The following is a 12,146-nucleotide window of genomic DNA, read 5'->3' on the forward strand; positions in this document are numbered from 1 at the left end:
AGACCTGGTTTAGACCTGGTTCAGACCTGTGTGACTCAGAGGTGAAATGTGAACAGGAAGAGCAGTTGGGATGATGGCATCATGAGTCAGAGTGAAAGAGTAAAAACAATAGCGCTCTACACTCTGTTGAGACTCAGGGACAGAGCCGGGCTTCCCCTCACATCACTCCAGTCACTCACTGCAACTGTCAAGCACCAAAATAACTACAGTTACTGCTGAAGTCTGTTTGCAGCCTATACTGCTGGTTTCAGATGACGCTACAGCATTCTATTGGCCAATGCATGAAAAGATGTAATTACAATTTTTCTGGCATTTCTGGATTTATGATTTATTAATGTGATTCTGTTTACAGTTCACATTTCAAACACACCCGTAAGAATTGACAAAAAGACTCCAAACTAATGCAAGAATCACACTGGACAAATCTAATCTACAGGGTTAGAAGGTTTTTTTTTAAAATGCAGATTAAGACTTTGTTGATGGTGGAGGAAATTATGGAACTTGGAAGAAGTGCAGCTTTTGTGACTGCGTTCACTCAAATTGTGATTTTGATTTGATAGTGGTAAACCTATTGGCGTTTGATAAAGCATACATCTGGGAGAATGACATCATCACATTTTAGAATCTGAAACCACCAATGGAGAGGCAGATGAGACAGCACTGAGGAACTGAGAGAAGAACTCATAGTATGAACTGACCTGGACACAGCTAATATTACTACAACTACTGTGTTATCCAGACAGAATATATTAGAGTAAGAGATGGCAAATTAAGAGACAGGAGAGCCCTGACAACTATGTAAAACTATGTAAACTCATTTAAAAGGAATGCAAAATTAGATCAGGAGGATGGGTCAAGTAGAAAAAAGATGTACAAGATTTGCAAGATGCTCCACTGATTTGATGTTGACAATATGTTTAACTATATTAATGTTTTTATGCTGCTGATAACATTTCTGTGTATTTTCAAACTGAAACAATAATAATAATTATTATTATTATTGTTATTATGTATTTATAAATCACCTTTCATGCTTGTTAGCAGGTGCTTTCCAGAGGCATAATGAAAACAGAATTACAGTATTAGAACAAAAACAAAATAAGGTGCAATAAAGAAGACAATTAATTACAGTGGAGGAGCAACACAGCCCATTTAGTGCAAATAAGGGCGCACTCACACTAGGATTTTAGAACTGTGCCGTGCTCAAGCACAACTGCAGAGGATTCTACGGTCCAAACTCACACCTGCACAACCGAACCAAGCCACGGCCCAATGACGTCATCACACTGCACTATTTGTTTACATGTCGCGCACAGACTGTACGGTCGTGCAGCAGAGCTACCACCACCTCCAACTGGACCATGCCTGGCACGGTTCGACTGCACTCACACTGGACAAACATATCGCGCTTTAGGGGCTAGAAACATTCAGATTAGCTGAACACTAAGTTACAAAAATGGGTCTTAAGTTTAGTTTTGAATGATTTCAGAGAGCTGGCTTCTTCTGAAATGACAAATATATTCTGATACTATTAATACTGGTTTAGCCTTAGTTCAGTCCTGGTTCAGTCTTGGTCCAGTCCTGGTCCAGCGCTGGTTCAGTCCTGCTTCAGTCCATGCATCCCTGCTGGACAACAGCAACTGCACAGTTTATTTAGGTCCTGGATCTGAAAATAAGACTACATGATACTGAGTTCTGCAATATAGATATAGCAATATTTTAAACTATATTTTCTGATCATCATTTTAGTTATATTACAAAAAAAAACAACAAAACAAAACAAAGCCAAGACTAAATTCAGGACTCAATAAGGAAAATCTTTAATAAAACCACTTTTAATGTTTCTATGAAAAAACTGTACATTTCTTTCAGATGGGGAACCTTGGGTGTTATTGCGATATAAATTATTGCATAAGCTACTACTGCAAACTCTATACTTTTTTTTTGCAGCTCTACCACAAAGTATCCAACACACAAACTTGCCTAAATCATAAATACCTAATGCAAATGTCAAATAAGGACAATAGTATAAAACTGCTTCTTAAAATTTCCACAGTCCCTCTTTAAATCCTGCTGGAGTATTTTGCTGTAACCTGCTTGTGTGGGAGCCATGCTTTGCTATCGCTATGGGAACCTCACTCATTATCAATAACATAATCTGGAAGCAACTGGCTCAGAGCAGATTTTTGACACGACGTCCTCTGCCAAATTGTGAGGAGGCACAGAGATCCTGCTGCTCGAGTAAAAAAAAAACAAAAAAAAACAAACCTCTCAAATCTCTTCTCCAAATGCGCTCCGAATGAAAGCTGTTGATAGCCACCTACTCCTGCTACTGCAACTGCTACTGCTACCTACGGGACCAGAGTTACATAAAACTGTTCAAGGAGGTTGCAAATTCATCTGTTAATCAGTTTTTATGACTTTTTCCCCATTGAAAAGACATAATTTTTAACTATATGTTCTAATCATTTCAGTCATATTAAAACAAAAACTGCAGGCCTTAAAGCTGCATTGTGTAGCTTTTCTGGAGGAGGGTCCATACTTTTCTTCATGGACATGTTATTGCTTTTTATTTCACAGAATGGCATTGAAATTTTCTATGCTCATGGAGACCAGACCAAGTTACAGGTTAAATCTGTGGAGAGTCGACCCTGCTCACAGTCAGAATACTTTGTCATTTTTGACATTTATTTGTATTTTACAGTTATTTTAGCACATATATATCAATGTTTTTTTGTTTTTTTTTATCTATCCCCATTTTATCACCCGTCGAGTGTCAGGCCATGAGACCAAGACAAGGCCAAGTCCAAGCGAATTCAAGACCAAGACAAGACCAAGTCCAAGCGAATTCAAGACCAAGATAACACCAAGTTCAAGCACCTTCAAGACCAAGACAAAAACGAGTCCAAGCTCCTTCAAGACCGAGACAAGACCGAGTCCAAACTCCTACAAGACCGAGACAAGACCAAGACTGCAAAAAAAAACGATCTCAAGGCCAGTCTACGTCACTAACTAGTACTGCTACATACTGGACTAGAGTTACATAAAACTGTGCTGATTCATCTGCTCATGGGTTTTCATGACTTTTTTCCAATTGAAAAGATATAATATTTAGTTTTAGGTTGGTAATCGCTACGGCAACAGGCCGAATTAATCCATCATTCTGAGCTAATGAACACTAATAGGCAGCCATTAGCAATCGCAACGAGATGACGGATATAAATGAATGTCACATGCCTAAAAATATCTGGTAGTGATATTGATTGTGATTAGGTCTGCAATTTATGTTTTAAAAATAGGAGTCTGCTCAAAGTTCACATTTTAAACACGTCCAAAAGAATTGAAAAAAGAGGAAATCTGAGCAGACAAACTAATACAAGAAGATGCTAAACTTCAGGGTTAGAAGTTTTTACACAGAAAAAGACAGAAGATTTTGTTGTTTGAGGGGAAAATTAAGGCACTTCAACAATTATAATTTGCGATTTGCTAACTGCGTCCGTTCGTATTGTAATTTCCACAAGAATTAACAAAAACACTGAAATCTGAGCTGACAAACTAATACAAGAATCACACTTCAGAGCATGTTTGTGCAGATCTAAACTACAGGAGACACGGGGAGGGCATCTGACACACAGGGACCTTTCAGAACAGGTTTGTAAAGATGTAAACTACAGGGTTAGTGGCTTTTATACAGACTAAGACAGGAGATGTAGTTGTTTGTAGAGGAAATTACTGTTCTTGAATGAGTGTACAACCACATAAAAAGCCTCTCGCTTAGTCCCCCTTCATTATATAGTTAATACAGCGTTGTCTAAACTGAATGACCCTGTGTCTCTATAGGGTCTTATTCTGTGTAAAAGCTGCAAACAGTGGAGTTTAAACCTCTACAATCATGTTCTGAAATGCATGGGGTTCTAGGGTTGTCAGTTAGATTCTCATTTGAGCAGGTGTCAAGACAGAAATGAGCCTTTCCTGAAGTTTTAGAATAATCTAGAGCTACTATTTAATGTTAAAATCACATTCGGAGTGTTTTATCAACAATTGTAACTTGTGATTTGCTAATTGGGTCCGTTCATATTGTAATTTCCACAAGAACTGACAAAAACACTGAAATCTGAGCTGACAAACTCTTACAAGAATCACATTTCAGAGCATGTTTGCGCAGATCTAAACTACAGGAGACACGGGGAGGCCATCTGACACAAAGGGACCTTTCAGAACATGTTTGCACAGATGTAAACTACAGGGATAGCAGCTTTAAGCCAGAGTAAGCCAGGAGATATAGTTGTTTGTAGAGGAAATTAAGGCACTTCAACATTTGTAATTTATGATTTGCTAAGTGCATCCCTTCATATTGTAATTTCGATTGTGATTTATCTTACAACACTGAAGCCCAAATACTTGGACTATGACTTGGCACTGACAGAGAACTGACAATTGTCACCGTGTGCCTGTGGAGTCTGACTCTGAGCAGAGCTTAAAATAGAAAAGTGCAGCTGTTCAGATCCTGCACTGGCCCTGGGCTCTGGGGCAGCCACACAGCCAGGCTCAGTCCACAGCACCCATCCAGCTAAGACAACAGCAAGACATACACGAGACACGAGTGATGATGAAGCTGATGGTTTGGACGTGTTAAGAGGTGGTAGACTGGGTTTATCAGAAAAATATTACGTAATCTTTTTTTGTTGAGTCAGTGAAGGTGACATTTGAAAAGGAAATGATCTCATACTTTAGATAGAGCCGTGCAAACTGTGATTTCAATGATTACTCTACAGATAAACAAAATATTATACTCAAAAACACAATTCATTACCTTTCAGAATGATGGTAACAACAGTTTGAATCTACCCATTATTAGTAATGTTGGGTAGATGGTAGATAGATGTTAGAACATTAGTAATAATGAATACTGTATCGGTGTGAGAGCAGAGGATGCAAAGGAGAAGGTCAGATGGTCAGAGGAGAGGGTCAGAGGAGCAGGGGACAGGGTCAGAGGAACAGGGGAGAGGGTCAGAGGAGCAGAGGAGAAGGTCAGAGGAACAGAAGAGAAAAGATGGAAGGCTAGTCGCTGTTGTCAACTCTTTAATCTTATGTTTGTAATTAGGTGTAATTTAGCTTGAAGGTGTAATTAAAGCACAATAAGGCACCACAGCTCTTACAATATCAGGCTGAATAAACAAATCATTAAAGTACTAGGCGCGAACCGCTAATAGGCTTTTGACTAATGGCTCATATTAAAAGGAATGTTAAACTTGCAGAGAAGCTATTATTGCTAGCACAACCACATAAAAACCTCTCTCTTAGTCCCCCCTTAATTATTTAGTTAATACAACGTTGTCTCAGCTGAATGACCCTGTGTTTCCATGGAGTCTTATTCTGTGTAAAAGCTGCAAAGTTTAAAGTACAAACATGTTCTGAAATACATGGGATTCTTGGATTAGTTTAGCAGTGAACCCTTCCAGCTCAACAGTATCGTACATGATACCTGGGAATAGGTTTTATATAATCATTAGGGGTGTGCAAAAATATCAAAATATCGATATATCGTATCGTTTAAAGTGATGATACAGTATCGATATTGTGGACTGCTGTATCGATACATCACCAAGAGTCTTTTTTAGTATACTTTACTAAATTATTTTGTTACAGCTACAGTTTTGTTGCTTGTTTAGAGGAAGAAAACTCGTTTACATTTGACATTTTCACTGTTTTGATGAATAAAATTTTTGTGTTTCATATCAACTTTGCACAAGAATTGGTTTAACAAAGACTTTTAGTATCACAGTCAAGATTTTGCCTTTATTTTTTACTGAACCATATGGGATCGATTTGAAATATATCGTATCGAATCAAAAGTGCACTGTATGGGGATATGTATTGTATTGTGGCCTATGTATCGAGGTATGTATCGTATCGTCAACTACTTAATGATACCCAGCCCTAAAAACCGTGCATAACTTTCCAACCATAAAAAATAAGAAACTTAGCTGAGACTTGCAGCTTTCTGTGCATATTTCCGGCATTATCATACGTCACACTCACACTGTGTGATGATGTAGGGAAAACGAGTGTCCAATAGGAACTCTGTTTTCCTCCAAACTCATGTGCTCCATTTATTTTGATTGGTCCAAACTTTGCCAAAGAGTGTAGTGAGTCAAAATGATCGATGCTTTGAGCTTCTGTGTTTATAACAATTGAAAAAGTCGCTCTAAGTGCAGATATTTCTCTAATAAATTGCAAATTATGCATTTTGGTTTGTGTAATTGTGCATCACTTGCTATTTCTATTTTCAGGTTTATTTCAGTCCAAATGTACAAATCCAAATGTAATAAACTTCCATGGAAATGCAGAAGTGATGTGGCTCTGTGTCCTGGACCTGACACCAGCTGTTTCCATGACTGACACCAGGAAAGTCATGAGGCCATTGCACTTTTTTTTTGTTTTGAGACAATAAAGATATTTTGAGTTTACTTACACACTTGATATTTTACACTTTTGTAGTTCTAAATTAAGCATTTTTTATGTCCAAAAAGTTTTTTTTTTTTAATGAAAGTAGTTTGAAGGTATTTCTGGTCCTGCAGCTTTTATTACAGTCATATGACACAACTACAGCAGCAGATTGTGAAATAACAAGTTGTACTGGAAAAAAGGATGTCTAACACTTCATCAGGGGGTAAAAGGGGGAGTTTTAAAGCAAAATTAAGGAAAAAAAATCCAGGCGAGGACAAATTAACTAAAACTGCCCTTAGGTCTGGAAGGGTTAATAATTTCTGCAATTCTACCATTTAGGCAATAACTTCTGCAATAAAAACAACCATTTTCATTCAAATCACAAGCACATTGCCAACCACCTTTCACTTCCTAGTTTGCCGAGTGAAACTGCCTTGTCATCTGGCAGTGTAGCGTCTCATAGCAAATTTAAGGCTAACCATTTAAAAGTGTGTAATTTCTGGTTTCTAAATGACAGGGGGAAATGCACTACAAACATGTCACTTTATTCATCTTTAACCATTCTACACTGCTTTTATGCAATTGTACAGTTCCTTCCTCTGCACTAGATTACATGTTAACTAACTTCCTTTTAAAAAGTCATGAATATGTGTCAGAATATGGTCAGAGAGTTCAGCAATAGCAAAATGAACACGAATTTACAACCATTACTTGCACAAATTGTTAATAATGCATTTCTTATACGTTCATGGTTGCTATGCATATTATATGCTTTTTTACATTATCAACATTCCCCTGTTTGTTTCTATGGAGATGTCATCGCTTTGCCTAAAATGTTCCACAGTGTGACATTAAACAGATCTACTTTATGTTAATTCAATTACAAGTGGCTTTATAGGTAAAAAATACAGAGAAAAACAGGCTTTTTGACTGTGAGCGGGGTCGCCGTTCCACAGATCTGACCTGTAACTTGGTCTGGTTTGGGCTCCATGAAGACAGAAAGGTTTAATCCCAGGCAAAACAATTTGACTGAACCTCCACCAGAAAAATTACGCAATGAACCTTTAAACTTGCGTTGCTTTTTATAAAATATGTAAAGATGCACTATGAAACTTTTCTGGTATTATGTTTCCCTCCATCTTATTGTTTCTTCCTGGATTGTTCTACAGTATGGCACTGAATTTAACTTTAAGCTCCATGGAGATATCACTAGGCCAAGTTACAGGTCAGATCTGTGGAGAAGTGAACCCACTCACAGAAATGATGCATATTTTTGTAGTAATTTTGAGCAATAAAACCATCTGAAATGAAATAAATACAAGATTTATTTATTTAATGCCATGCTGTGGTAGCCAGGCTGGCGCCACCTAGTGCCTCCACTCAATTTCATTTCTCTCCAGCGACTAGCAGGAGAGAAATAGCCAGTTAAATGAAAAAAAAAGTACCCGCCTACCGTCGAGTGAACAAATCCTAATGCTGCGAGGTCGAATGAAGTTTCTACGAAGTGAAACTGGCTCATGAATCAGGCTAATACTGTGGAACATCCCGGCCGAAGCAATAACATCACCACGGAGACAAGCAGATGGTAGACCCTCCACCAGAAAAGTCACACAGTGCACCTTTAACACTCTCTCTGCAGCTTACACATTATGCCATACAATTTACCAAAAGCAAAATCAACTAAGTAATTCCAAACTATTCATTGCACAATACTTTTATAATGCAGTACTTACATGGTTATAAGCATATTATAAGCTATTAATCATGTAGTTCTATCAGCATCCTTCTGTACTCATTTATATAGTGTTGAAATGCCTATTGTTGCTATTGTAGTCAACAAAATGGACTTAACTTTATCTTTAGTCAATGCATTGCCTCTCTGAAATATTTAACACTGTCTAGTTGTTTTGCCTTGTTTACAGCTATGTACCATCCTTTTAACAGCTCACAAATATGTCAAAATAGGGCCAAACAAATCAACAATGTCATTTCAAACCATTACTTGCACAATACTTTTAATGCATGCCTTTGCCTATGTTTTGCATATTACGATTTAAAGCCACAGTGTCAAAAATAGACTCAAAGAAAAAAACAAATTCTTTCACTCTGGTTGTGTTTACTGTACTGAAAAACTAAACAGAAAAAAAATAACATGTGGCTTAGCTGTGAGTGGGCTTGCATTCCCACAAACCTGACTCTTATTTGGGCTGTAGGAGGGCCACCTTCTGCTTGTTTCCACGGAAATGTTGTTTGTTTTGGTCATGATATTCCACAGTATGGCTTAAGCTGTATGTATCTCCATGGGGAATGTTCCAAAGTGTTATTTTAACTCTCTGTTTCCATGGAATTATGCAGCTGACATGCTACAACCAGAAAGTTACAGTTTGTGCTTTTAATTAAACATGTATTACATCTATATTACTATATTAACCTTCTGAACTCATTTATATTAAGTGCTAACTTGAATGCTGCTGCTATTATAGGTAATAGAATTAACTGAACCTTATGTTTAGTCAATGCATTGTCTCTTATGAAATATTTAACGCACTCTAACCTCGCCTGCAGCTTGTGTGCACCATCATGTCTCTTCTGCACATGCCCTCCTCTGCAGCCATGTTGTATCGAAGCGTCGCACGTAAACACGGGCTTGTTGTTAGTTGCAGAAAGCTTTGGGCAAAAACACTGGAGCGAGGGGCCACGCTGTTGCATGGTCGGTGACGCATCATCGTGCAAGCGAGCTTTTGGACCTAAATAAACGAGCGACACGTTTTTAAATTGGCTTACAAAACATGTCAGGCGCCCTAATCCACCGTCCCTTCTTAATGTACTTCACCTCGAGTGGCACGAAGTGAAATAACAAGTAGAAAAGCAAGGCCGCTGCGATGCAAGAGAGAGAGAGGCGACAACGAAAAACATACCCGCTGATACATGGTTTATTGACCCACTCCCTGCTCTCGTATTATGAATCCTCCACAACTACAGGCGATATTAATTAAAGATTATTTGTTGCATGATATGTATGGACACGTTTTATTACTAACAGCGTGTTCAAAAGTGCAGCTAAATAAGCATAAAGCGAGAAGCTGCCCGAACTTGCCCGGTGCGTCACATGCGCCGATTGAGACGACGTAAACAAAACTTTGCTTGCAGATTTTACGCGCAAAAGAAGCAAGAAACCCAAAACATCGACTCATATCACGGCTCCGTACTCACCACGGTCGTGCTGGAAGTTGTCAGCCGCACGGAGAGGCACGGAAAGCGGAGAATGTTTGCGTTCCGTAGCGGTGTATCTCCCAATAAGAGACTCTGCGATGATTGCATGCATCCCCGGGGTTGAGTCATGCTACGCCGCTGACCTCACTCTTTCTCCCCTTCCGTTGTCTTTGCTGGTACTTTCCTTCAAGTCCAATGAGAAAACAAAACAAAAAAAAAACAACACGTAAATAAACCGACTTCCTGGTTCGGAGTGCGTCGTCGCCAGTGCGCAAAGACGCGACCAAAATCCGACGGCGGTCTCTTGCACGCTATTGCACGATACGATTGCACAAACTCGCGGTGCCAATGCGGCCTTTTCGCTGTAGTGTAGTGAATGCGATGCTTGTCTTGTGATGTGCAGACAGCGCAGAGAGGAGCACAGCGTAGCCACGCCCGCTTCCATGCCCCAATATGGACTTCCCTCCCCCGCGTAAGGAGCGGTAAATTACGGAGCAGAATCCCGGTCAGTCCATGCGGGAAATTCCGACACACCAACACCCCATGCGCTCATGCTCTGTGCACACGAGGCAGAAATGCGAGGAGAGGGGTGAAGCTTGCAAGTTGTGTTTACCAAAAGCATAAATCTACTTCTAGTCAAGTGGTTCGATTGTGTTGTAATTAGCTTTGTATGTTAACTTTTCACTGCATATTTTTTATTCTTGAACTTTACGTTGCAGCACTGGAATTTCTCATTGTGGGACAAATAACACCCCACTGCACACAAAGCATAAATGAGAACAGAGAGTGGCGAACTTGCAAGTTGTATTTACAAAAAGTGTAAATCTACTTCTAGTCAAGTGTTATATTGTGTTTTAATGAGCTGTTCACATACATTTTCACTACATATTTTCATTCTTGAACTTTGCGTTGCAACACTGCAATTTCCCATTGTGGGACAAGTAACACCCCGATGCACACAAAGCATAAATGAGAGGAGATGAGGTGAAGCTTGCAAGTTGTGTTTACCAAAAGCGTAAATTTACTTGTAGTCAAATGGTTTGACTGTTTATATTTTTCATTGCATATTTTTAGTCTACTTTGCCTTGCAACACTCTAATTTCTCATTGCAGGACAAATAACCAACACCCCGTTCACAGAGCATAAATGAGTGGAGACGAGGCGAAGCTTGTAAGTTGTGTTTACCAAAAGCGTAAATCTACTTCTAGTCAAGTGGTTATATTGTGTTTTAATGAGCTGTGTTTACATTGTTTACACAAAGCATAAATGAGAGGAGAGGAGTGAAGCAAGCAAGTTGCATTTACCAAAAGCATAGTCAAATGGTTAGACTGTTTACCATATTTTTCAGACTTTTTTTCATGGTTTGGATGGTTCTGCGACTTATATATTAAAAATTTCACACTGACAGCAACAAGAGGGCGCTCTAAGCTTGTGTGTCAGTATCTGCTACCACTGTCCCACTGTCACTTCACTCTACTGCACGTCTCCTGCAGAAAAAGCCGCTGTCCTGCTGCAAGTAGTGAAATATGCAGCCGAAAATTATAATTGAGCAGCAGAAAGAAAGTTTGGAGTGAGCGAGAAACTTGTGAGGGACTGACAGAAAGCGGGAATGGAGAACACAGCTTCACTGTAATAGGGAGGGTCACTGGATGGATTGACAAAGCCTGAACTTCAGTGAAAACCGAAACCATCCTGTCAAGATTCACAAAGGCCGGAATAATTCTAACTGGAACTGACGCTGAGTCTGACGACGGCTGTGCAAAAGAGGAAGCGGCGCTCCATTTTCCTCATGGATCTATGGTTTATCTCCGGAGGTCGCGCAGAAGTGACACCGAAGATGAATAATTTAATGGATTTAGTGATTTGGAGTGAGACGGAGAGTTTGGTAAATGTATGTTATGTTGTTTATGCTACAGTTATCTAAAGAACTGTTCAGAATTAACATATTAACGCCTATTCAGCCTGTTTTTTCTCTATTCTATTGTTATTACTATAACTTGCCTTTCATGATGAAATGTCGGTTATTGGTCTCTGATTTTATAAAAATGTATTGCAACATTCCCATTGCGGGACAAATAACCATCACCCCGTTCACTGTATACACAAAGCATAAATGAGTGCTGGGACGAGCTTGCAAGTTGTGTTTATCGAAAGTGTAAATCTGCTTCTAGTTAAATCGTAATACTGTGTTTTAATGAGCTGTTTATGTACATTTTTCACTGCATATTTGCATTCTTGAACTTTACGTTGCAACACTGGAATTTCTCATTGTGGGACAAATAATCAACACCCTGTTCACTGTTTACACAAAGCATAAATGAGAGGACAGAGGTGAAGCTTGCAAGTTGTATTTACTGAAAGTGCTCTTCTACTTCTAGTAATATGGTTGTACTGTGTTTTAATTAGCTTTGTATCTTAGTTTGTCACTGCATATTATTATTCTACTTTGCATTGTAACACTGAAATTTCCCATTGCGGGACAA

At 39.0% G+C, this 12,146-nt stretch overlaps 1 protein-coding gene across 3 annotated transcripts in view; it reads right to left on the reverse strand.

Annotated features, from left to right (window-relative positions):
- Positions 1–12,146, reverse strand: part of mideasb (mitotic deacetylase associated SANT domain protein b) — an 85,349-nt gene that overhangs the window by 61,829 nt on the left and 11,374 nt on the right. The window contains exon 2 of one of the 3 annotated variants that reach the window (XM_055161463.1): positions 9,664–9,847. The exons of 1 other annotated variant lie outside the window; for it this stretch is intronic. The gene's annotated coding sequence lies outside the window, so the exon portion shown is untranslated. Of the gene's footprint in view, positions 1–9,663; positions 10,039–12,146 lie in introns of those variants that run through there. One more of the 3 variants, XM_020917297.2, reaches the window with a different exon arrangement.

This window comes from Boleophthalmus pectinirostris, unplaced genomic scaffold, assembly GCF_026225935.1.
Source record: "Boleophthalmus pectinirostris isolate CB_2022bp ecotype Guang Dong unplaced genomic scaffold, ASM2622593v1 HiC_scaffold_10, whole genome shotgun sequence".
NCBI lineage: Eukaryota > Metazoa > Chordata > Actinopteri > Gobiiformes > Gobiidae > Boleophthalmus > Boleophthalmus pectinirostris.